The 22,840-nt window shown below is 38.7% G+C and overlaps 1 protein-coding gene across 6 annotated transcripts in view; it reads right to left on the bottom strand.

The window, feature by feature from the left end:
- The window catches only part of E23 (ABC transporter G family member E23), a 268,872-nt gene that overhangs the window by 97,832 nt on the left and 148,200 nt on the right, over positions 1-22,840 (bottom strand). For 3 of the 6 annotated variants that reach the window (XM_071999702.1, XM_071999705.1, XM_071999704.1), the window contains exon 2: positions 19,101-19,193. The exons of the other annotated variants lie outside the window; for them this stretch is intronic. The gene's annotated coding sequence lies outside the window, so the exon portion shown is untranslated. The remainder of the gene's footprint in view (positions 1-19,100; positions 19,194-22,840) is intronic. 6 annotated transcript variants of the gene reach the window in all.

Below are 22,840 nucleotides of genomic sequence, written 5' to 3'. Positions count from 1 at the left end.
ATCGATCTTAATCTGACTACAGTGACGTTTCAACTTCTGTTTGGAATAGTTTGGAGTAATCGTCGTAACGGTAGAAATGCATTTGATGGTGCTTGTATCAATAGACACTACATTTCGTACAACACCATGTAGAACGTGAAGTTACGAAATAGTAGTTTAACACAAATAATCCATTTTGATTATCCGAGCCAGCAACTGCGAATTTAAACAACGATCTCGTTCTTTAAAAGCTTGTCAGCAGCTTACAAATCTAATTTCCAAGAATATTCGCGTGTTTTAAAACTCTATAGAATATTAAACTTTTTAATTATTTTTTATTTATTAAACACGACTTTGCTTAATTTCAGTTTGATGATCTAACAATTCCTTGGACCTTCAATGTAAATAATTATCTTATCTCCCAAAAGCTTCTCAACGCCTAGCAAAGGTAAATTTCTAAAAATGTCATTTCCAAAAATTTTCAGGTTGTTTAAAACCCTTGACAACCCTTAAATTTTCGACAATGTACGCATCGCTGCGTTTAATCCTATCTTCTGATCTCTCGAACTTAAACAATCGCCTCATCCTACAAAAGCTTCTCGACCACCTAGCACAGCTAAATGTCCGAAAATTTCCACGTTGCTTGATACCCTCGACAATCGGAAACTCTTCTTAACAACTACAAGCAACTGCTTTTCAACAACTTCAAGCAACTGCAAACAAGTTGCCTCTATCTTGGAACAATAACACACTCCCCTACATTTAATCCCATGTTAATAACCTAATCGAATTCCATCATCTTCCGAAACCTTCTTAGAAGCCTGCAACAACTTTTGACAGACAGTGTATAGCAGCCAGCGTTTAATTCCATCCGTGTCAACAGCAAGAGAATAAGAGAGATTACAGGCTGGCCGAGCCGAGCCCAAGCTTTCCTGCAACGGGACACACAGCCAAGAGGGGAAAGAGCAGAGAGAAAGAGAGAGAAAGAGAGACGTAGTGGAGAGGAGAGCGTTTCTCGGATATCGGGCAACGATACCAAGCCAGGCACTTGGATTCATAGGCAGATTTAGGTGGATATTGTTTCCGACGCGACGTAGCCGCTTGATGTGGGACGTTGCCCAGTTACCGGGCGTCCGGGTTCCCTTCTCGTCCCCCGACTTCTCGTTGCCGATTTTTCTGCGACGCCGGTGCCAGCGTGTACTTGCTCTTCCGAGACGATTTGCTGCCCTGGATCGGTGTACGCTGGTGTTAGGATGGATCGTGGGACCGATTAGGTTAGCGAGGTTAGGCCCGTGGGCGCTCTTCCTTCTTTCTCATGATTGTTTTTCGTCTTTGATATATGGCTTGTAGATTGTTCAGAATTCGATAATGCATTATGTTTCCTGAGTAGGTGGAAGTGTTTAGTATTAACCAAGTATCGCGTGGTTCTGAGATACTGAGCTGGTGACTGTAGTTGAATTAGATCGGTTTGACGATAGGCTTGACGCTTTTTGAGAAGAACGAAATCTTCTTTGGAAGTTTCGTGAATGTGGATGCTACAGTTGTAGATGCTGCTTTTGCTGTTTGTTGGATTTTCATAAAAATTGATGGGAATTTGATAACATTTCCTGGCTAGGTGGATATGATTATCGTTAAGTGGATTAATGTAAGTGGATTACATCGATTTCTTGTTCCTCGAAAATGTTAGACGTATGATATTATACTACAGATGCTTTCTTTCAATGTTTGTCGAATAATTCTTCCAAGTTTAGAATATTAAAGGAACCAGACGTTGTTTTCGGTGTTCTTTAGATGAAATAGGGCTTGATGAAAATAATAATGATAATGATTTAGTTATGTCTCGCGAATATCGATGATGCTCGTGAATCTTGTTTTTGAATTTTATGCAATTCTGGTTGTAAGGCTGACGATAATCTGACGAAAGCAATCAAGCCATATCGTTGCTACGTAATGCGTTACACGATCTTCTCACGAGGACTCGTCCGATACGAAAATTCGCAGCAGGTTGAAGCTACCGGTTTCCAATCGGTTCTATCAGCGATCTGTTCTAAAAGGCTTAATTAACGAGCCACGGAACTTTCCTCGCCACACGCTTTTCTCTTCTTTCTCGAAACTTTTCCTCGTAACGAGCCGAGAAACTGTGGCGCGGAAAACCGCCTTATCGTGTCACCACGAATAAGAGAATTTCGCGTGATTCAGGATCTCGTTCATTCGAAAGAAAGTTTTGCCCAGTGCTTGGTACACCATCGCCAGTTTTTCCACCTAATTAAGTTACAGAAATTTTTTCATCGCCGTGTTTCATTGTGAGTTAGTTGAAGAAGTGCTGATTAAATTGAATGGTTTTTACGTTGGCTGAGAAACGCAAGAAAGACGTGAATAGCAAATGCAGCGAAGGTATTAATTAAGTTGTGAAGTCATAAAGATTTCAAAATAAATTCGTAGAATCTTGAATGTCGATTGTCGAAGTAAGGTCTTTCAAGTAATTAAATTACGATGCTTCTTACGACATTTTACTGCAAGTAAGGAAGAAATGAAATAAGCAAGGAAAACCTGAAAAATTGTATACTAATTTTCGACTTTCTTCATTATAATTAATAATTTCCATTCGTAATTTTAGATTGGCCTAAAAGGAATTTCTTCTATAAATTATTTTTGGAATTATGTTTCGCAATTTCAATCGATCTGCGATTCTGATTGTCCCGATTTTAATATGGACGCTGCATCGTCGATAAAACTGTGAAAAATATCTCCAAGATACACTATTTTATCGAAACTAATTAAATCCAAAGACATTGTTATCTAAAATAATGACCAGATAATACACACAACATCACGTAAATTACAAAATTCATACAACGAATACTTTTATAAAAAAAAGAAGCTTCTCGCAACTATTAGATAAAATACAAAACTTGCAAAATTCCTGGAAAAATTGAATTTCATAGAAAAACAAAGTTGTAAATAAAGGATCGATCAAACTGTCAGGAACTGCAGGCTGGAAATCGTTTTCTCTTTTTCCGGTGTCACCCGGTTTCCCTTCGTGATCGATAAAAATGCGAACTAGTTTTGTCGGAAGCAAACCGACACGGTTCAGTTGTCGAATTAAAGACGGCCGCGTAATATCGCGGAGAAAATTACATGTCACCGATCCATTCGCAAGTGGAACGCTCTCCGCGGGGACTTTCGAACAGAAGATGGAAACGGGCACGGTTCGAACGCTCGCTAATCGCTAATGAACCACGATACAGTCTAGAAAGTGCTCCTCTATCTCCTCGATTATATCCATTTTGCGGCTACTTCTATTGGCCGTCGTTTTTTACCGCCATTTACAGACTCGTGTAGCTCGAACAATTTTTACGCTATGAATAATGTTACGTAAAATTGGACCAATTTTCTAAAATATACTTGTAACACTTTACTTATTTTCTTATCAAACTCGTTATCGGTAATGTTAGAGGCTCGTGTTGTAAAACTAAAACAATGATTTAAGAATAAAGATACAGTAGTTATTTATATTGGATCATCTAATCGACGCAACGTGTGCTTCAGTAGTAAGGGATATCTAATGTTCGACTATGTAAGCTTAATACTACTTACTAGATTCGCAGGTTCATTCTACGAATATTTCAATCTGAGGATATACTATGCTATCTATATACAATCGATTTTACAGTCACATTGTTTTCTATATATTATAGACAATGTAATATACATATTTTGTTGTTGATATTTATTTTTAAATAATTACTATATTTATAATATAAAATTTTTTTATTCATCTTAAAAATATAGTTTCTCTATTATTCCAAAATTTTAGTAATAATATTATTTTTTTATTATTACTTTCAAGAATTATAATATTATGAAATTATTTTATTTTATTTAAATTATTGGTTATAAAATTTAAATTTAATAAAAATAATTTATTTATAAGAAATTTTATACAAACTATCCCACTTGTTTACTACAGGTTCTCCCAAAATGATCGGCCATTCTTTGTACCCAACACTCTACTCGTGACACAAGCACGAAAACTACTATCAGTTACGGAAATGCTTGAAAATCCTACAAATTCATAAAAGACTAATCTTTCACAGAGATGGCTAGAAATATAATTCTCATATAAACTTAAAATCATCCAAATCGCTTAAGGCACCCATCGCTAGCTACTAGAAGCACAAAAATGCCGAACAAAATGATGAGAGAAGATCTCAAGAAGCCAGAAACAACCGATCCTTCATAAAGAAGCCCACCAACACTATTCGCAATCATAGTCAATTATCTGTATCTTTACAAACATCGCTGAATAAGAAAGTTCATGGTGGAGAAGGCGAAGATGTTTAGCAAAAGCTCGCGCACAGTCAACGTTTTACATAAGTCGTGTATCGTGCTATCAAGGAAGAAGCGGAGGGCGGCAGAGTGAAGAGGGACAAGGGAAAAACCGGCAGGACCGACGAAACAGGTTCCTGGTTGCGCTCGTTCCGGCGTACGTGAGCAGGGAAGTGGTAAAAGCCACGGCGGAATGCGCCTCGCCGCAGCCTTGAACGTGGTTGCGTCTTGACGCGTCGCTTTTCGCGATAACAGCCCCTCGATCGGTGGTGTAACGAGGGAGTTGAAACCTATGAATCCGCCAGGTGTTCGATTTCAGCGTAAGGTGGTAAAATTCAGAGAGAAAGAGAAAGAGAGAAGGAGAGAGAATAAAAAGTGGGTAAAAATTGTGCGAGGTTAGGGTTTTAAACACACACGCGAGTGTCGAAGTTCGAGGAAACCTGTGGCTGCGCTTGGCTGACAAGCTGAAGGAGGAAAATTATAAATTAAAGCGTAAAAGAATTTTTCCTTTTCCTTATGGAGAATCGTTATGTGTGTTGTTTAATTTTTGTGATTTTTATTGCGGCGCGAGCATGTTATCCCTGATCTTTCACCGAGAAATGTGAATGTTTCATAGTATAGTTTGATCTCTTGCAAAGTTTATAATATTTTCAGTGAGGTTTGTGGTGTCTTACGATGGTGAACGATGATGATAAAGTGACAAAATAATATATTTTCTCTTTCGTGTGCGGACAATTATGGAGATATTATATGTAGCTTAACTTTTCGTCGTCTTTTTATATTATTTAGAATGTAATATATAACGTGGCATGATGTGCGGCGTGCATGGTATACGATGCAACGTACATCACGGCGTGCATTATACAGTGCCAAGGAAGTTTCAAAATGTTTTACACATCAGACACAGTACGAACACGAAAAAGTTTCTATGATGAATGTTCAGACACATTCGTGAGTCAGCCGCAATGTTCCAAATTAGAAGATAAAACAGAACTCCTTCGCCTCCGTCATTCATAAATCAACGCGTATGCAAACGCGCGAACGTCGTAAAACGTTTGCTTGTTTAGAAACACGTCGCCGTAATAAATTATCAGCAGCAATTAATCGTCGACCAAGAAGCAAGAGATCGCTTTATTGAAACCCCACGAGCACCTTTCCTTTTTTGTTATAACTCGGCTTGCTCGTCGAGTTTCAACCCCTTCTACCGCAATTTTCACTTTTACTTCTCTTTATTCGGGTTTACTACTTCTACCTTGATACCGGGTGTCTTTCTTTTATATGGTTAGATAACAGTTAAGATAAGCAAAATGAGCGATCGTCAAGTGGGATGTCACTGTTTGCAACAGAGCTATTATACACGTTGTTATTACATAGTAATACCGGGTTGCGAGGTGCGCTATTACTATGATGCAGCATTGCTATATATCAATTAAAAGGGTCGAGGGATATTGCCGTTTAATAAGCCCGATCACGAGCTTCCCTCCTTCCATATCAACGCTGCCCATCATCGCGTATGTTAATTACGGTGTCGTTATTATTAGTTGAAAATACACCCTTATGATTATGCATACGCAACTTATGAATTATAGTTTTGAATACCGTGCCTTTATATGCTATATTTATACGTTGTAGTTTATTTCATGTATTTGTGTTTTGTACGAAAGGTGTATCGAAAATTATTGTACAAGTTGAAAAGATACGATACTTTATATTTATGAATCTATTATTATTCGTTGTTTGAAAATACGCCCGTATGATTACACATAACAAGGTTATGAATTATGATATTTAATAACCCACGTATAAACATACATATAAATATTGTATCTACGTATGTTTACGTATGAATTAGTCTTTTATATCTTGTAATGTCTGTTGTATTTTATTTGTCCACTTGTGTATTATCCACGGGGTGGCAAATGTTTATGGTACAACCAGAAGAATGTGCTTTATGGTCCAAATACAAGTCGAAAGTATAAAATGTACATCTGAAATGTTTATGTAAAATGTACATGTAAGTTTCATATAAAATTCCTTTAAAAAACACGTTGGCATCGAAACAAATAATTAACGCTTAACTTCTGAAAAAAAAAAAAACAATTTATCTTAATAGAAGTAATCATTCATAAAAATCTGCGAAACAACACGCGAATCTGCAACTTATTTCTAACAGACCTATCTATAACACGAAGCAAGGAACATAAAAAGCTACGTATAAAATGCGACAAAAAGAAGAAATTTAAAAATAGGATATAAAACACTCTGCATGTACGATTTCATACCAAACGTCCCTTCATAATCAAAACCACAAAAAAAGAGACGTAAGTCTTGACATAGGCAAGACCACCAAACCGCAACGAACACACACAAAACGCATGGCGATCGTTCTCTAACGCCCCACCATGTAGCCACGTCTCATCCCACAAGTTCCACTGACACGAATCTCTCTCCAAAACGACCATCTCGATCTCGAATTTCTCCGAGCTATTCAGGCTCGCCTAATCGGTCGTCGATCATCATCCCTCTAGGTCAGAGCCGCCCTCAGAACGCATGAATGTTCTCGAGGTGTCTCGTTATAAATATCGAGGCGAACTAGGTTGCAGGTGAGAGTGTCGACCAACGTGTACGTATATACATGTAGCTCGTGAAAATACATCGACATTCACCATAGAAATCTTTTACGTCCGTATTGTACGAGTCGTATAAAAATTTTCAAATGTTGTTAAATATCGAATAGTTAAGGGTTTGCATGAAATATTTGGAAATTTCGTTAACAATCATCAATGATGCGTCTATGTAAAATATGTGGAAATTAGTATGAAAAAAATTGGTGCACAGCGTTGGTGGAACGTTAAATATACTCCTATTTAAAAAGAACTTTTTATTAGGATAATAAATAATTGACTGTTTCAATATTTTTCTGATATCTTCTAAATATATATTTATATCAAATACCCTGCAATTATTATACGCTTCCTCAGATTGGTTTCACACATTACCGACATAATCGCGATAGCAGAGTCTCATGGCGGTGCTAATGAAATTTCAAAATGTGGAAGTATAACAAGCATAATGCATACTCGTAAAAGGTGTGCAAGAAGGTTCGAATACCTTCGCGAGCTTGTGCATGTGTGCCTCTAACACGCGTGTCTATACAGTTTATTTGTATGCACGTCGTTTCGATACAAAACGACGAGATGCACGCGATTGCTTTCCACGACACGAGCATGTAAACGAGAAACCCGAGAGCTTCATCCGGGATAGAAGGATTTACGGAGGAGATACCGATCGTGAATCTGCCGCGGCCCGATCGCGGATCACCGGTAATCGCCGTGATTCTAATATCGGCGAGCGACTTTCTAATTTCACAGGGAAACCACGCTCGAGAGGCGTCGACACAGTTTCAGAGGAATGGTCCCGATGGGGTGCTTCTTCTTGATTACTCATTTCTGACTGCGAGAGACTGGGTACTGCAATATTGCAATTAGGCGGAACCAAGAAGATTTTTAGCATTATAGCGTTGACGTTTGTCGATTTCTACTGAATCTCAAATTTGTTTCTGAATGTTCGTATTTGGTTTCATTCGATTCTTAATTTCAGCGGAAGATCGATCAATGTCTTCTCAGACTAATTTTCCAAGCTTTGTTACGAACTGAGTGTATTTCTATTCAAATATAAAAGCATACATAGTTTACTGGTAGTTTACTTCATGGAATCTTAATTGCAAAATTTACGGAATAAAATAAACTTTAATAATAAGATAAGAAAGTAAACCTTCCAACGCAATTCACTCCATCTACGTTTTATCTCACGCTCCCTTTTTCCCCATAATTCTCTCCCCATAATTCTTATCTATAGAGAAGATTTCTCGTATCATCGACTACAACGTTGATGTTTGATTTAGGTTCGATCAGTAGTTCGCTTCTCAGCGAAATATTTTCGATTATTTGAAAATAAAACAAATATAAAACACAACGATAAACACGAATAAGAACAAGGTCGTTGACAATCCACCCCCGAAGAGCTACAGAGCTATAATACACAGAGGTTCGTTGAAGCGAGAGATGTCGCAGTGTCGATTGCCGGCGGCGTAGCTCTCGTTTAATGGGTGCAGGGTCAGGAGGGGTGGTGGAAAATGGCGAAGGGGAGTAGGGAGGGGGGAGGGGAGGGGCTCGTTGTCGTCGTCGGCGACCTCCGGCCGGGAGGCAATGCATGGAGGAAGGAGGCAGGCAACGCTCTCCGGCTGGAGAGGAGATGCAGCCGGAGGAAAGTGGCGGAAGGGCGACGAGGGGGTGACGCCGGGGTCAATACACCCGTAATCTCGGTGAAATGCACTTGGACGCAACTACCGAAGCGCTACTACTGCTGTTACGCGAGCCCTGTACCGAAGGCTAGAAATAAGTATCGAGACGAGGCGAAGTTCGCCAATGCGTTCGATACAATTTGGTCGTGCGTAGTCGATCGGACGAATATAATTTTGGGCTGTTTGTGGATCCAGGAAAATAATTTTCGTAGTAGAAGACTGAATTTTTTAAATTCGAGAGTTGGAGAATTTGTTTGGTGGAGAATAGCTGAAGATCGCGGGAGAAAGTTTCGTGACACGTAGCATGTTGCGCTTTTCATACGAAGACTTTCACGTGAAAGGGGAAAAAAATACACAATTGAACATATTTCTCCACTCTGGTTGTGATTTAAAAAATATTGCCTGACGTAATATTAAAATATGGAAATACTATTGAAGATAGTAAATAATTGCATCTGTACAATTTGCATAATTGAATAAATTACAATGCATCACGGTAATACAAATATGTGTAGACTTCTGCGAATCTTTTCTATGTCTACGTAACAAGATATCCATCAAGTACAGCTGTAATAAAAAAAGAAAGTAAAACTCAAAAAGAGTGCCAACTATGCCACATTTATTCGGATCTACTCATCCTTTGAATAATCAAAATTATTCCAAAGACATCATCTTCTATCATCTGTTACTTGACAAGAATACTATAAAACTTTCATCAAAGGTGAATTTTAACAATACAAATTTCTGAAAATCTTTGTAAAGTACTGTGAGTGCGTCCCATCTATATTAACCGCAGCTGAACAAAAAGAACAAGAAAAAATAAATAAAACCTAAAAAGAATCATCTACCATCAACCACCATCTATTACTTCTCCAAGTCCAAGAGCACTGTACAACCACGAGTCAACTCACTTTCATCAACGTGAAATTGCAATAATACCAATTTCTGAATATTGCTGCAGAATCCGCCGAGTCTCATCTATATCAATTTACAGTCGGTGTAGAAAGCCAGGAAAGGCAAAAAGAACCACAACTCTCTAAATTACCCCTATTTAAATCTAACTATTCTTTCAGTAATCAATATCAATCCAAAGACACCTTCTACCATCTATCACTAAACTTCTCCAAGATCAAGAGCATTATACGACCAACAGTGACTTTCATCAACGTGAAATCGTCGAAGGGATGCCCGAGACACGACACAGGAGGGTTCCGAGACGAGGGTCAAGGTATTTGCATGCCTGGAACTCGCGAGTTTCACAGAGGGTTCTTGCGTATTTGTCCTGCTGATGGAATTGATTATCATTGAAACTCGCGAAGAAGAGAGCGAAGATATATCAACGCGTCGTTTTAAAAAGTACAGGGGCTCGAAGCGGGGTTGATCTTCAACTGAAACGTCATTGAAGAAGGTCAGGGTGCATTGGATTCTCAGATTCAAAGGGGCGTCGATGTTTGCAGGGAATGTGTATCGTGAAATCCGCGCGCATGGGGTTTTCAGAGAACCTTGATGCATAGAAGGGTTGCTGAAGAGGGATCGTGCCTCGCTGACGGTCATTGGAAAAGGTCAAGGTACTTGTCTCTTTTGAAAAGAATCGCGCACGTATTTGACTGGCTGGTGGCAACGTTGTGCAAAGAATGTGAGCCGAGGGGTTGCTTCTTCTTTGAGCTTGCTGCTTCTTCTTTTTGAGGAAGCTGTGTTGGAAATTGTTTGTGCAAGCAATTCAGAAGCAAATGTTAATGGGCTTGAGTAAATGCACACAAGTGTACATAGATGTACAGGAATGTGACTTTCTTTATTTCTGATTTTCTTTATTTCTGTTTAAGGGTGAATAAATACTTGATCAGATAGTTACATGAATATAAGCCAGGGAATAATCGAACTTCTGTTGTATTTCAGCAAAAATAAATATCTTTTCGTCTGTCTTTAGAGGCGAAGAAATTATTCTGTAGAAATTTCTATTGCAAAATTAAAAGACTAAGAAATTAGATGGGAGACTCGGGATTAAAAACGAATTAATTGACTATCGCGTTAGATATTTAAAAATTTTACATATCCTTTGGTTTTTTTAGACTCAGTTCCGCTGATTTTAAATTCAGATATAACCGAAACAACTGATTCGATAGATTTTCAATAATTCTATATTCGCGTGGATTTCCAACTTTTATCAAATCCTTGTTTAATTATTTATAAGTTGTAACTTTGCCCAAGATGCAAATTCATATGCCAATTTTACAACAACAAATAGCCCAGTTTGGCTAATGCAGCCAACCGTAATAACCTTAAAACGGCTGAGAAGTCAAGAACCTCCGCCATAACCAACGCCAACTGCACAATTGCACACAGCAAAGTACAACTACGAATCAGCAGCTAATCAAGCAAACCTATTGCAAAATCACGCTGCACCACTACGATTCAAGCAAAAGTTCAACAACCTCCTCGCTTTGAACACACAACGTTACTCAATGCAACAACTCGATATCCATTATCAGACGTGCACGTTACATAACGCGATATTCAGCTTTGATTGGACGCGTGTTCCGACCTTTCCGCGACGTGAGTCGCGAGGAAAACGCGTTTGATCGATTGGCCGATGGAAGCGGCCGTTGCCGAACGATCGTCTGGCGAGATTTCCGCGGGCGATCGGCGACGGATTTGCCAGGCGAGCGGCCGGTTGCAAAACGGACCGCGGCGCGGCGGCCGCACGCAGTGCCTCGAGTGAAAGTAACATTCTAGACACGTGATGCGGCATCACGCTGCACGCGCCGCGGAAAAATGCGCCAACTTGCACCTGTGTGCGTGTCACGCCGCTTCACTGACGATCGCGGAGGGCAACGCGCCCCACAGTTACCCGCGCTCCGAGGACTTTTCAGAGTTTAGTTATCTCTGGAAAGCGAGCTTCAAGACACATCGTTGACAGCAGACGTACGTGAATCGACGTATTTCATTTTATAAGTAGGCTGCGGACAAGACAGTTTATGCAATTCCATATTTTCACGAATGTAACTAAAAAAAAGTGAAAGCTACATAGAAACGTGTCTCGTTTGTTAAATATCGTAATAAATTTGCTTCGGATATGTTATATATCTTTGTATGTTAGACACACGTTATGTGGATTTTTGTATCTTGAAATTTTCCGAAAATTCACCAACGTTCGCGTTGTAACGAAAGAAGCGAAAGTTTAGAATAGAAATGTGTTTCATTTATTAAATTGTATAATATTTATTGATTATATATTTGGATATTTTATGTATTATGGACGTGTTGTACATTTTTTCACTCTTAAATTTCCTGACAGCGCACAAACATCCGCCGTCTATTTATAAACGAGGACGAAAGATGCGAATCGACGTTCTCCGTCTCATAAACGTTGACATATTTCTTAAAAATATACTGGAACTGCGGCGAAATTTATTTCACAATGTGTTAAATACACTGTCCGCTATAATTAGTATATTACGTAAATTAGTATGAACTGAATGATTTTCATTGCTTTTAATTTTTAGTTAGTCTCAGTTAGTGCCATCAAATTGGTTACTTAATTCTCATCCCGCATATTCTAACTATTCAATAAAGTACAATTTGTTATTTCCTCAATAATTGTAATAAATGAGTGTCACAACATTTATGATTGCTAGTTTTATGACCTCCCATGTCTTGCTGAACTTTTGAACTTTTATTAGGCAGAGGACGTTATTGGAGTTTTCTCGATTAATTTTGAAGAAAGTCAACGACATGAATAAAAATGTTGACTTTGATAGAATATGTTGATGTCAGGGAGGAAGTATTATTGAAGTCGTCTCCATTAATTTTGAAGAAAGTTAATAACATGGATGAAGAGCTTGATGACTGATGAAATATGTAGATATTACGCTGAAGCAAATGTTTCGTAAGAAATAGTGTTCGAAAATGTTTCGAATTAATTTTCTAAATATTTAAACCGGATACGGAATTCTCGATTTTTCTTGACGGAGAAAAATATTTAAGAAAATCAAACGATGCAGTTAACTGGAAATATTCAAGTTACAAAGTATACGTTGTTCTATTATATAATATCGTAGAATTCTTTTATTGGCCAAGTTTCAGAAAAGCCAAAGAATCATGGAAGAATGTCTGAGTTTTGAACTTTTATTACATGACAGGTGTTTAGTATACGTTTATCATAGACAACTTGAGTAATTTTGCGGAAAGTCAATGAACAGACGTTTGTAGGAGAACACCTTCCGTATTGGCTAACTTTTGAACCTTCATCGTAAATCTTACCGTTTGGTCATTAAAATTTTCTTAATTAATCTCCGCGGAGTTGAACGAAAGATTACTACACTTCGTAAAACAATTATTTCTGTAATGATAGTGTGGACGCGATGGAATTTCAAGCGATTGTCTGTTAATTTTAGAAGAACATAGCCACTTTCCTACGCTTCTCAAAGTCAAAATCGACCAAAGTAAAAGCCCCTCGCAACAATCTCCTCTAGCAAAAACCACAAAACCACAGCAAACCTTGCAACATCTCATCTCAACCGCCAAACTACCTCCGCCGGTAACATCATGCTCCGACTACAACTTCCGGTCACTCTATCACCATACCGTCAGCGCCAACACAGCTTCAAAGAGTAACAGAGACACAGTGGAACGTTTGAGAAGGATCTAGAAGAAGATAGGGGCGAAGGTTGGTACGAGGGAGCGCTGCAATTTTCTAACGAACCGCGAACGGGATTCGTTCCTCGATAAACGGGCTGATTTATAGCGGCTTCTACGCGTTTATGGACAACAACGAACGGGCCGCGTACTGCTCTCGATCCAGTCCAGCCGGATGGGCGCAAGGACCCCGCGCGCTCGCGTTCGCCGACGCGGAGAGGACTCGCGCGGAGCGGGGTCCTTCGCCGCGCCGGCCACGCTCTCGCACTCCAGACAGACCCATAAAACGCTTTATATTCCTGCTCGCGAAGTACCAAGCCAAGCCAGTATACGCGAGTTTTCTAAGCGCGCGCACGCGCGCGCCGACCGCCCGAAAGGGAATAATAAAAGCGGAGTACGCGCAAGCTGGTAACCGTCTGCGCGAGACCACGAGATGCGTTTTGAAGCAACCTTCATTTTGAAATATCACGATTTTCTTTCTACTGTTTTGCTTGCTTGGAGAAAACTTTATGGGGTTTCAGGCTGTTTCAAGGATGTTTGTAAGTGTTTGAGGAGGTTTGAACGAGTTTGAATGTTATTTGCAGTAGGATTTTTCGTTTCCTCGTAGATTTAGAATAGCAGGTTTCGTAAGCTTGTGTTTGAGAAGCTATGGTGGAGGCGATTGCTTTCATTTGAAATATCGCGATTCTCTTTGGCATAGTTTTGGTTGATTCGAAGAAGGTTTTGAGAGAGTTTCGGAGAGTTTAAATGGTTTCTGTAGGTTTGACAAGGTTCAAGTGGGGTTTGAGTTTATTTGAAATATGAAGATTTTCTTTGCGATGTTTCGATAGGTTTGGAAAAGGGTGTTTTATAGATTTTTCAAGAGCAGTGGTAGAAGTGGAAGTGTTAAGACGATTGGTTTCGTTTGAAGTACTACCATTGCAAAATTATTTCCATTTTCATGGAAAAATCTCGAAGAACAGATATTTTCCGAGGGAAGAACGCAAAGTTGCATGGCTCGAGATAGAACGATCGATAATGACAAATCAATCATCCCAAATAAAACTCTCGGAGACAATCTTTATTCAGATAGTGGTTTAATTTTTCAGTCGATGACATCACATGAAATTAATCAAATTATTCGAAATCGGAGATTTCGTGCCAAAACGATCGTTCAAAGCAAATGAACCCAAAACGTTGGAGAAAATCGAATTTCAAAGTGAGATCTGGGCGCTAGATAATTTTGGATTCTCTCGTCATGATACCTTTCTCGAGATAGGGCGATCAATGACGCTGAAACGATAGTCACACGTCGAACTGTCTAGAAAACTATTGCTAATTTAGGAACTGATCGATCACATCGAATTAATCAATTTAGTGATTGATTCTTGACATTGAACGATTTATTCTAAACCGTCTAACGACCAATAAAATAAATGCCTAAATCAAAGGAAATTTGATTTCAAGGAAAAATCTGCAAGAACTGAATTTCAAGGAGAAATCCGTGAGAATTAAGTTTCAAGAAAAAAAGTTGTCCGAATTAGCATGCTTTTCCTTGGGAAAGAGCGCAGGATCGCGCGGCTTGCGACACGGAGCAATCGATAATCCTGGATGCTTCCGCTATGATGCCTTTCCACGAAGCTGTGTCATTGCACCAGCGCGGAGAGGAGAGACGGGTTGCATACAGAATAGAGGATGAAGGGGGCTAGGCACCCTCGTGCACGCATGCACAATGCTCGAGGAGGGTGCAACAACCTCCTCCACCTTGGACTAGGAAGAGGAGAAGGAGCCGACGAAGGAGAAGGACAGCGAGGCGACTGCCGAGGCGAGAGAATAGTCTGCCACGGTCTACAGTCGCGTTTTCAAGCACGCGTTCCTTGTTACTTGCGGTAGAAAGAAAGAGAGAAAAAGGGAGAGTGGGAGTGAAACGTTGCTGGAACGTTCGGTTGCTTTTTTCGTTGGTTGCGTTGGGGAACGTTAAGTTCTTGAGTCACTGGATTCTTTTGTTTCTCGCTGCTTTTGTTATGGAGAACATTAAATTTTTGAACCACGCAGTAGCCAAGTAGTTCTTATGTCTCGCTTGTGTTTGGTTATAACGATCTTCGGCTGTACGATATTTTAGATCTTCCAGTCTTTGGTCACTACCTTCGTTTTTGGTGAATGATTTCTATTGATCGTTCAAAGCTTTACGTTTGGAATTGATATTTATTTATTTTTTTTGGCGATAGAATATATTTGCTGGCTGATACAACATTACAACTTCAGATCGGTAATTATTATGTCTTTTTAGTTGGTGTTTAATTACTCTTTTTAGTTGATGGTTTCATTGATCGCTATAGATCTCAGTTTGAAGTAATGTATTTCTTGGTTAAGAAGATACCTTAGATGTTTAAATCAATGATCATTGTGTCTCCTTTTGGTTAATGTTTTCCTCGATCATACAAATATTGAAATATTTTTAAACGCATCTTGTGAATATTCATTAGTCATAGGAATATTCCATCTTCGAGTTACTAATTTTTATATTTAATTCTGTTCACTGTAGAAGAGATTACACTTTGTCATGGTATATTAATGGATACATATTCTAACTAAATTATCTTATCAGAAATTCCATTTCGACATCATTTACACAGTTTAATGAAGATGACGGGAAGGTGATCAAAAATTGGGAAACCAGAACAAACTAAAATTCCCTGAACGTTTCAATATTTCATCGTTCTGCAGTGTACACGATTCCCAAAACAAATAAAAAATACAAGCTGTAACTATTTATTTTATTATTTACCTTTGCTATAACCGACCGAAAAAGCTACGAGTAATCTGATGGCATGAAAAATCCTATCTAACCATAATTCTCATTAGAAACCAAACAACGCGACAGAGTTATTACCTAACTTCAATAATAAATATAAAATAATAATAAAAATTTAACGGGCAAATGAATTTCGATAATGAACCACTGTCATTAATTTAATTTCTAATAACACAATAAAACAAACTATAAAATTAGAATGAACGTTATTAAAACGTAATATGTCAGCATAGAGACGAATCAGCACATCGTGCTTCAACAGCTCGAAACAATTCCTAGACAAAGGCTCATTAATTCGTCAATTGAAAACCAGCAATTAATAATGAAACGGAAGATGAAAGGAATCGATATCGCGTAATAATATTCATTAAATTAGCCGCACCAAAACGATAATCGATAGGAATGGCATGACTCACGGTGGCATAATAGGCTTCATACGGTGTCTTGAACGTTTATCCAGGCGTTTAATTACATCGGCCCTTTATCATGCAGATTAGAAAGGTGTCGATGTCGGATACGGTGTCGTTTGGGATTCTGACGCGGCTAATTGTCAAGCTGGCCGATTCGATGACGGGTCACCGACACCGATCCGGCGATGCTGGCGATCCTCACCGTTCTCGTCGTTGTCGTTGTCGTCGTCGTCCTTGTCGTTGTCGTTGTCGTTATCGTCGTCGTCGTTGTCGTCGTTGTCGTCGCCGCCGCCGTCGGTTTCTACACGCGAGCGGCAAGGGAATGCAGCCAGAGAGGAAAGAAAGCGACGAGAACTTCCTACGATCCGCGGACGTGCGGCGTCGCATATTTATCGGCCGGACTAGCAGTTCTACGAGACCTAAATGCGAATCGTGCCTTCTGTTCCATTCATGTCGCCAGGGGAATCGACCCGTGGAAATCGATCGAAGAAGATAGGATTCTAGCGGATTCTTGCATTTAAATTACATTTGACGCGCGTAATAAGGTAGAACTATGCGAGTCAGCCATGTTCGAACATATTACGATTCGATTTTGAAATTTTTCACGGGATAATCAAATTCAAGAAAATTTTGCGCGTTGAGAGGTCAAGCGGCGCATGGAAGATGCCAAAGGTCCAGAAAAATGGGCGCTGTCGTTATGCTAGAAATTCTAGAGACGGTCCATTTTTGACCCTTGTGCCGCTTTCCTTGAAATTCTGGAGAAAGGCAAGAAGCTTTTTATTTCGACGTGCATGGAAAAAGACAACGGGAAATTCGACTATACAGCGTCTGGTTTTATAGCGTACAAATGTATGTTTCCTTACGTCGTGTACTGTAATATATCGTGTTTTTAATTTTTATTATTACTTTTCATTTTATTGTTATTTAGATAACATACACGTAAGTGTATTTAAATTTATGCAGCTACGACAAACTCTGCGAAATCTATCGATAGCCACTTTACACGAAAAACAGATCATGCGTAAATAATAAAGCTTCTTCTTTGTCATATTTCTACGTTTTATAGGCTTGCTACTTGATATATATGAACGAATGGATACAAAAACTGTAGACTTGTAAGTAGTTTAGAATTTTACATAGGATTTTACAAGAAAGTCTGGTCTGTGCCAACATTTTTCTTCATCACCGTATACACCTTACAAGGGTTGAAGGAGTTGAAAGAGAGCACATATTGAACAAGATACACATTACTATCAACCGGATACATTTTGATAATATTTTCTATGAAACTGAAATATTGTGATGATAAAATCGGTCGGAAGTCGTTCAAGTTTACGTGCATCGTGCGTCGAGACGACAATTTGCTACATGTAAGACAAGATAAGGAGCTCGTAAAAAAATTGTTATATGGCGGACAATTTGAAAAACAGGTTCTGGAAATTCCTCAATGTAATGACATAATTTGCTATTTTTCATAAAACGCACGCATCTTATACAATATCAATTTACGAATAATGTTTACAACGAGCATGGGTAGCGAGATTCGAGGAGTTCCTATAAGATGCGTATGATATCACGTGTGCTCTATTTTCGTTCGATATCAACAGTTAATAGGAATATTTGGTACATTTTGTCTACAAAATTCGGCTATTGTTCTATATTACGTTACTCGACATATGTTCAACATATCGATTTAATTCTAATCATATAGTGGAACGTGTCTAGGTACCAAAATATATTATACATAAATGAATTGTCATAATCGTATTGATATGATGGAAATAAGGAATCTTTTCAGTGAAAATGATAGTAATTTTATAATTAAAATAACACGATTTTAATAATCGCAATAATCAAAAATCTGGATCATTTTCATACTTTTGACAATTCTAGCGTTAACAGACTAAAACAGAATAAACGACACGGAAGAATATTGAACAGAAGTTTCTAATTTCCTATGTACGGGATGGTTTGCTTGCAAATGTATCTAAGCTTGTGGCTTTTCAACGAAATAAAAAACCGTATTATCCCAACTATGTTTCTCTATAAGAAAGTAGATTTTTAATCAGATTCTAAACGACCAATGTCAGAGTTTCCACATACTCGACATAGATTCCACCACGAGTTTGACTCGTACACGGTGAAAATTCCAACACCGGAAAATAGATGTTACGGAGAAAGAGAGAGAGAAAAAGGGGGGAAGGGGTGGAGAAAGACGCGCCGGGGACAACGACCTTGCATTAGGTCACGGCCTTGACATCGTTTCGAGGAAATCTCGGTACGCTACTAATGCGCTAACAAGCAGCCTAGACCACGTGTGTGCATCAATCACACCAGCTGCGGGCTCGTTAAAACTACTCATCCAAGTTTTACGTTTCAAACATAATTATTAAAAATGTACATTCGAGTAAAAGTTATTAGCCAAGTGGCTACAATTACACCGGCTATAAAAAGTATTTATAGGTACATACTCTTATTTTCCAATGAAACGTTTCTCTATCAGGTCTCCACGTTTCACAGTATTAAATTTTTATAGTCGTATGATATAAAGTTTTATATACTTGGACTTAATTAATTGGTATATAAATGCTATGATAAATAAAATGAAGTACGAGTACTTTCTGTAACTATATAATGTAATATATCGTACCTTGAAGATGTTACGTTTGTCAGGTCCAGTGTTTAAATGGCTTCGAAATTGGAAGTGGAAGAATATTTGTAAACGATGACATGTGACTCTTACCTGAAAGCAGAAAAACATGAAGCGTTATGTCATTGATCGCTTGGTAGTTTTTAAGTGGATATAATTATTGCGACGAACATATTTCCTTGCGTCATTAAGGATAATGGATGTGTTTTAGCTGCCGGGCTTACATCATTCTGTAACCATGTTATATTAACCAGATTTTAGTGACGATAATATTATCTAATATTAACGTTCCCTTATTAATCTTTTAGCTGCTCTATTAAAAACTTCATTATAAATTCTATTCACTATACATGCTTATTATAATTTCTTTATAAATCGACTCTTAAAGTTGTCACAATTTTCCTAATGCAACTAATATACACATATTATACACGTTAAACACAGTGGTTCATAATCCCGTGTAAAATCACAAATCGAGAACTTGTATTATAAATTCTACATACTGATAATTCCAAACACATATATACACGTTACCAAACATATACAAACGATAGCTCATTAAATTACAAAACGTTCACCACCTTCCGAGTCATTAATCGACTTTAATCTAATCAAACACTATAGAAAAATTTACTGGACTACTCTTTAAAGCAACAAAATTGCAGCTACGAACCAATTACCCTTATCCATATTCGTTCGCAAAGACGGAACATTTGCATCTGATAAACGGCCCAAGATTAGTCCCCATTCTCGAAGCAAAACCCACAAAACCAACCAACAATCATATACGTGAGAGGAGAGAAACAGTTAGCCGAAGCGAAATACAGAGAAAGGGAGAGAGATCGGACAGCGATTTAGATAAACATCGAGGCATACTAGCGCGTGGCTATTCCGCGCATAAATCTCAGCCAGCGCGGTCACGCGTTCGACACAAATTATCCTGTTCGCGGTACACGTGATACGTGCACAAGCAGACGGAAACGCCGGTAATGTCTGATTTCCCAATCTCGCGCCTGCCAGCCAGCCGGTAAAGGCTATCGAGGCCCATGAGCCTGCCCTCTCTGATTCATTGCCAGTTATCACGAAACTGGCAGTCGCTGATCTACCATAGGTTCAATGTACTTTCTCGTTTGTTCCCGCGACCTGGTAAACATCGCGGAATCAACGGAAGTTTTGCTTCTTTTAGGATCTAGGATCTGTAGATTTATGATATTCTCTATCATAGTCAGTGTTGGTTTTGTTCATTTTCTTCTTCTGGACCAGTTTCTTATTATTGTTGTTTATTTGTTACAACATTAAATGGAACAAATTTCTCTGATATAATATATAATCTCTAATACAATCGTGTTAGGTTTACAATGGGCAACTATGCACCTTGATTACAGAGATTAGTAGAAGCAGAGTCTAAGTAATTAGAAGCAGTCACATCGAACTTAGACTTCTTGTCGAATATCGAACAGTTTGATATGTCGACTTAAATTTAATCAGACCTAGGAATCAACAGATTTCCTATAAAAAATTGACACGTCAACTAAAATTCGAATAAAAGAAATCGATCTGCTTCCCAGAAACCGCCTGATCAAAACTTGACCACGTCAATGTAGCTTCAACGATGATGCAGAAATCAACGTGTCAACCAATAATACAAGCATCCAACTTTCAACGACCCCGAAAATCAGCCGAGAACCAATGACCTCGACAAAAGCCTCGCGAGCCTCAGCAGGTTGTCCATTAAACATCACGAAAGCTCGTTTCACTTTCGTTGAAGCACGCGTCGGGTTATTTCCAAATATCAGTCCATTCGAACGACACAACGTCACGAAGTCTACCCTCCAACCCTTTTCATTCTGCCGCTCGTTTCGTTCAATACGGTCGTTTCCTTCTCTCGTTTTCGCTAGCACGAAGGGCTTACGCGTTACGCTACGTGACACGAGAATCACGTTACACCCATATAACACGACCGCTAACGATCACGGCTAAACGAGCCAGCTACGTGACTAAATCACAAGCCACGCAAGTCCCGCGAGTCATGAACGCGACGACTCCACGATCCTCTCTCTGTCTGCATATCGACGTGGTAGATACTCTTCTACGCTGCCGGCGATACCAAGCGAGAAGAAGAGTGCGCAGCATGGTGAAAAGTGCTCGTTAGCATTTCCACGCGTATTGACATCTGCCGTGAATGGTGTAGGTTGTGGTTAGAGAATAGTAATACCCATGACGATGAGAGTGCGTAGAGGTGTGGACAGGTTGAGGGATGACGTAGGAAAATTCAAATTTCAACGTGTTGATTGGTATTCGTGGAGATTGCGTGTTGATCGTGGTTGGATGTCGTTTGTGATGTATCTATATGTGTAGGGTCCGACCGACTAACATCTAAATGCGAAAACGATGTGATTCTTTGTGTAAAAAAAGAAAAATATATGGATTTTTGCTAGAAAACAAATCGTCCCGTGAAAAAATTGTATTCTACATTTTCGACTTATTTTTACACGTAGAAGAACCTTCTGTCGATTATTTAGTCCTGTCCAGTTTGAATTTAGCATTGTCAAGTATGCTTGATAAATTTTCAAGCTCGATTTTCTTGGGAACTGATTCGAAAATGAGACAAATTTTATTCTACGTATTTTTCTTCTTTTTACACGAGCAATCACATCATTCCTGTTCTTGCATATTGTTCTGTCGGACCTTGAAAATTGTTACGAAGGGAAAGATACGATGTGAAAGATATTCCTGAGATACGAATAGGTCGAAAATTAATTTGGATATTCCGAATTCTTTTTGTAGAATCTGGGAATAGTTTGTCGATATTTGTAGATTTTTTAAAGCTATGAGTATTATATGTAGGATTTTTTGGAATTACAATAGAGATAAAAGTATAATAGCAAAGATAGTTTTATCTGCTAATTATTCATTTTGTAATCTACAATAAATAGATTATACGTATATTAAGAGGAAGGTCTCGAATTTTTATGAAAGTTGGAGGTAATTTGTTAGCGTTTGCAGCTTTTTTACGCTGCTAGTTCCATAGATACTTTAACTGTGGGAATTGTAATAAAGATAAAGTTACGATGTCTAAAATAGTCTTATAAATACTTGCCATTTAGATTCTGTTTCTGTTTCTAACAAAATGAAAAACAGCCCAGTCAGAAAATGATAAAATACAAACATCAACTCACAAAGTACCAATAAATCTACAATTTTTAGAATTCTAACACTAACCACCTGACTTTCGCAGATCTACGAGTGCATTAATCTCTGTGTATAATAACGATCACTGAGATCACCATTCCCAAGATTTTGCGAACAAGAAATCGAATTTCTAACTCTTGCAAAGATCGCTAATAAATCAATCACGAGAGAACAAGAAAACAATTTGCAACCGTACATACATAGCACGGGCAATTGCAGCAACGTGCAGGTAGGAATTTTGGTCGTGCGAGTAGCAATTACGTAAGTTTCGATCGCGCGAGCGATCACGCGAACTATAGATCGCAGCTGCGCGTGTTCTAAGGAAATTTTAGTCGCGCGAACGATCACGAGACTTTCAACGTTCTTTCGCCATTGCTATCTCAGAGGGAACGAGAGGACTGTTAACCCTCCATAACCGGATTTCTCGCTGATTATCGGAAAAAAGATTACGATTGATTGCAGTTTTTCACTCTAATAGAAAAACCGATAACGGCTTTATAGCGTTGTATCTATCAATTTAGTTATATTGATTGCTCGGTAGCTGCGCG

This window comes from Bombus fervidus, chromosome 3, assembly GCF_041682495.2.
Source record: "Bombus fervidus isolate BK054 chromosome 3, iyBomFerv1, whole genome shotgun sequence".
NCBI lineage: Eukaryota > Metazoa > Arthropoda > Insecta > Hymenoptera > Apidae > Bombus > Bombus fervidus.
Note: the sequence above shows the minus strand (reverse complement) of the source record. Positions and strands in the feature narration are given on the sequence as shown.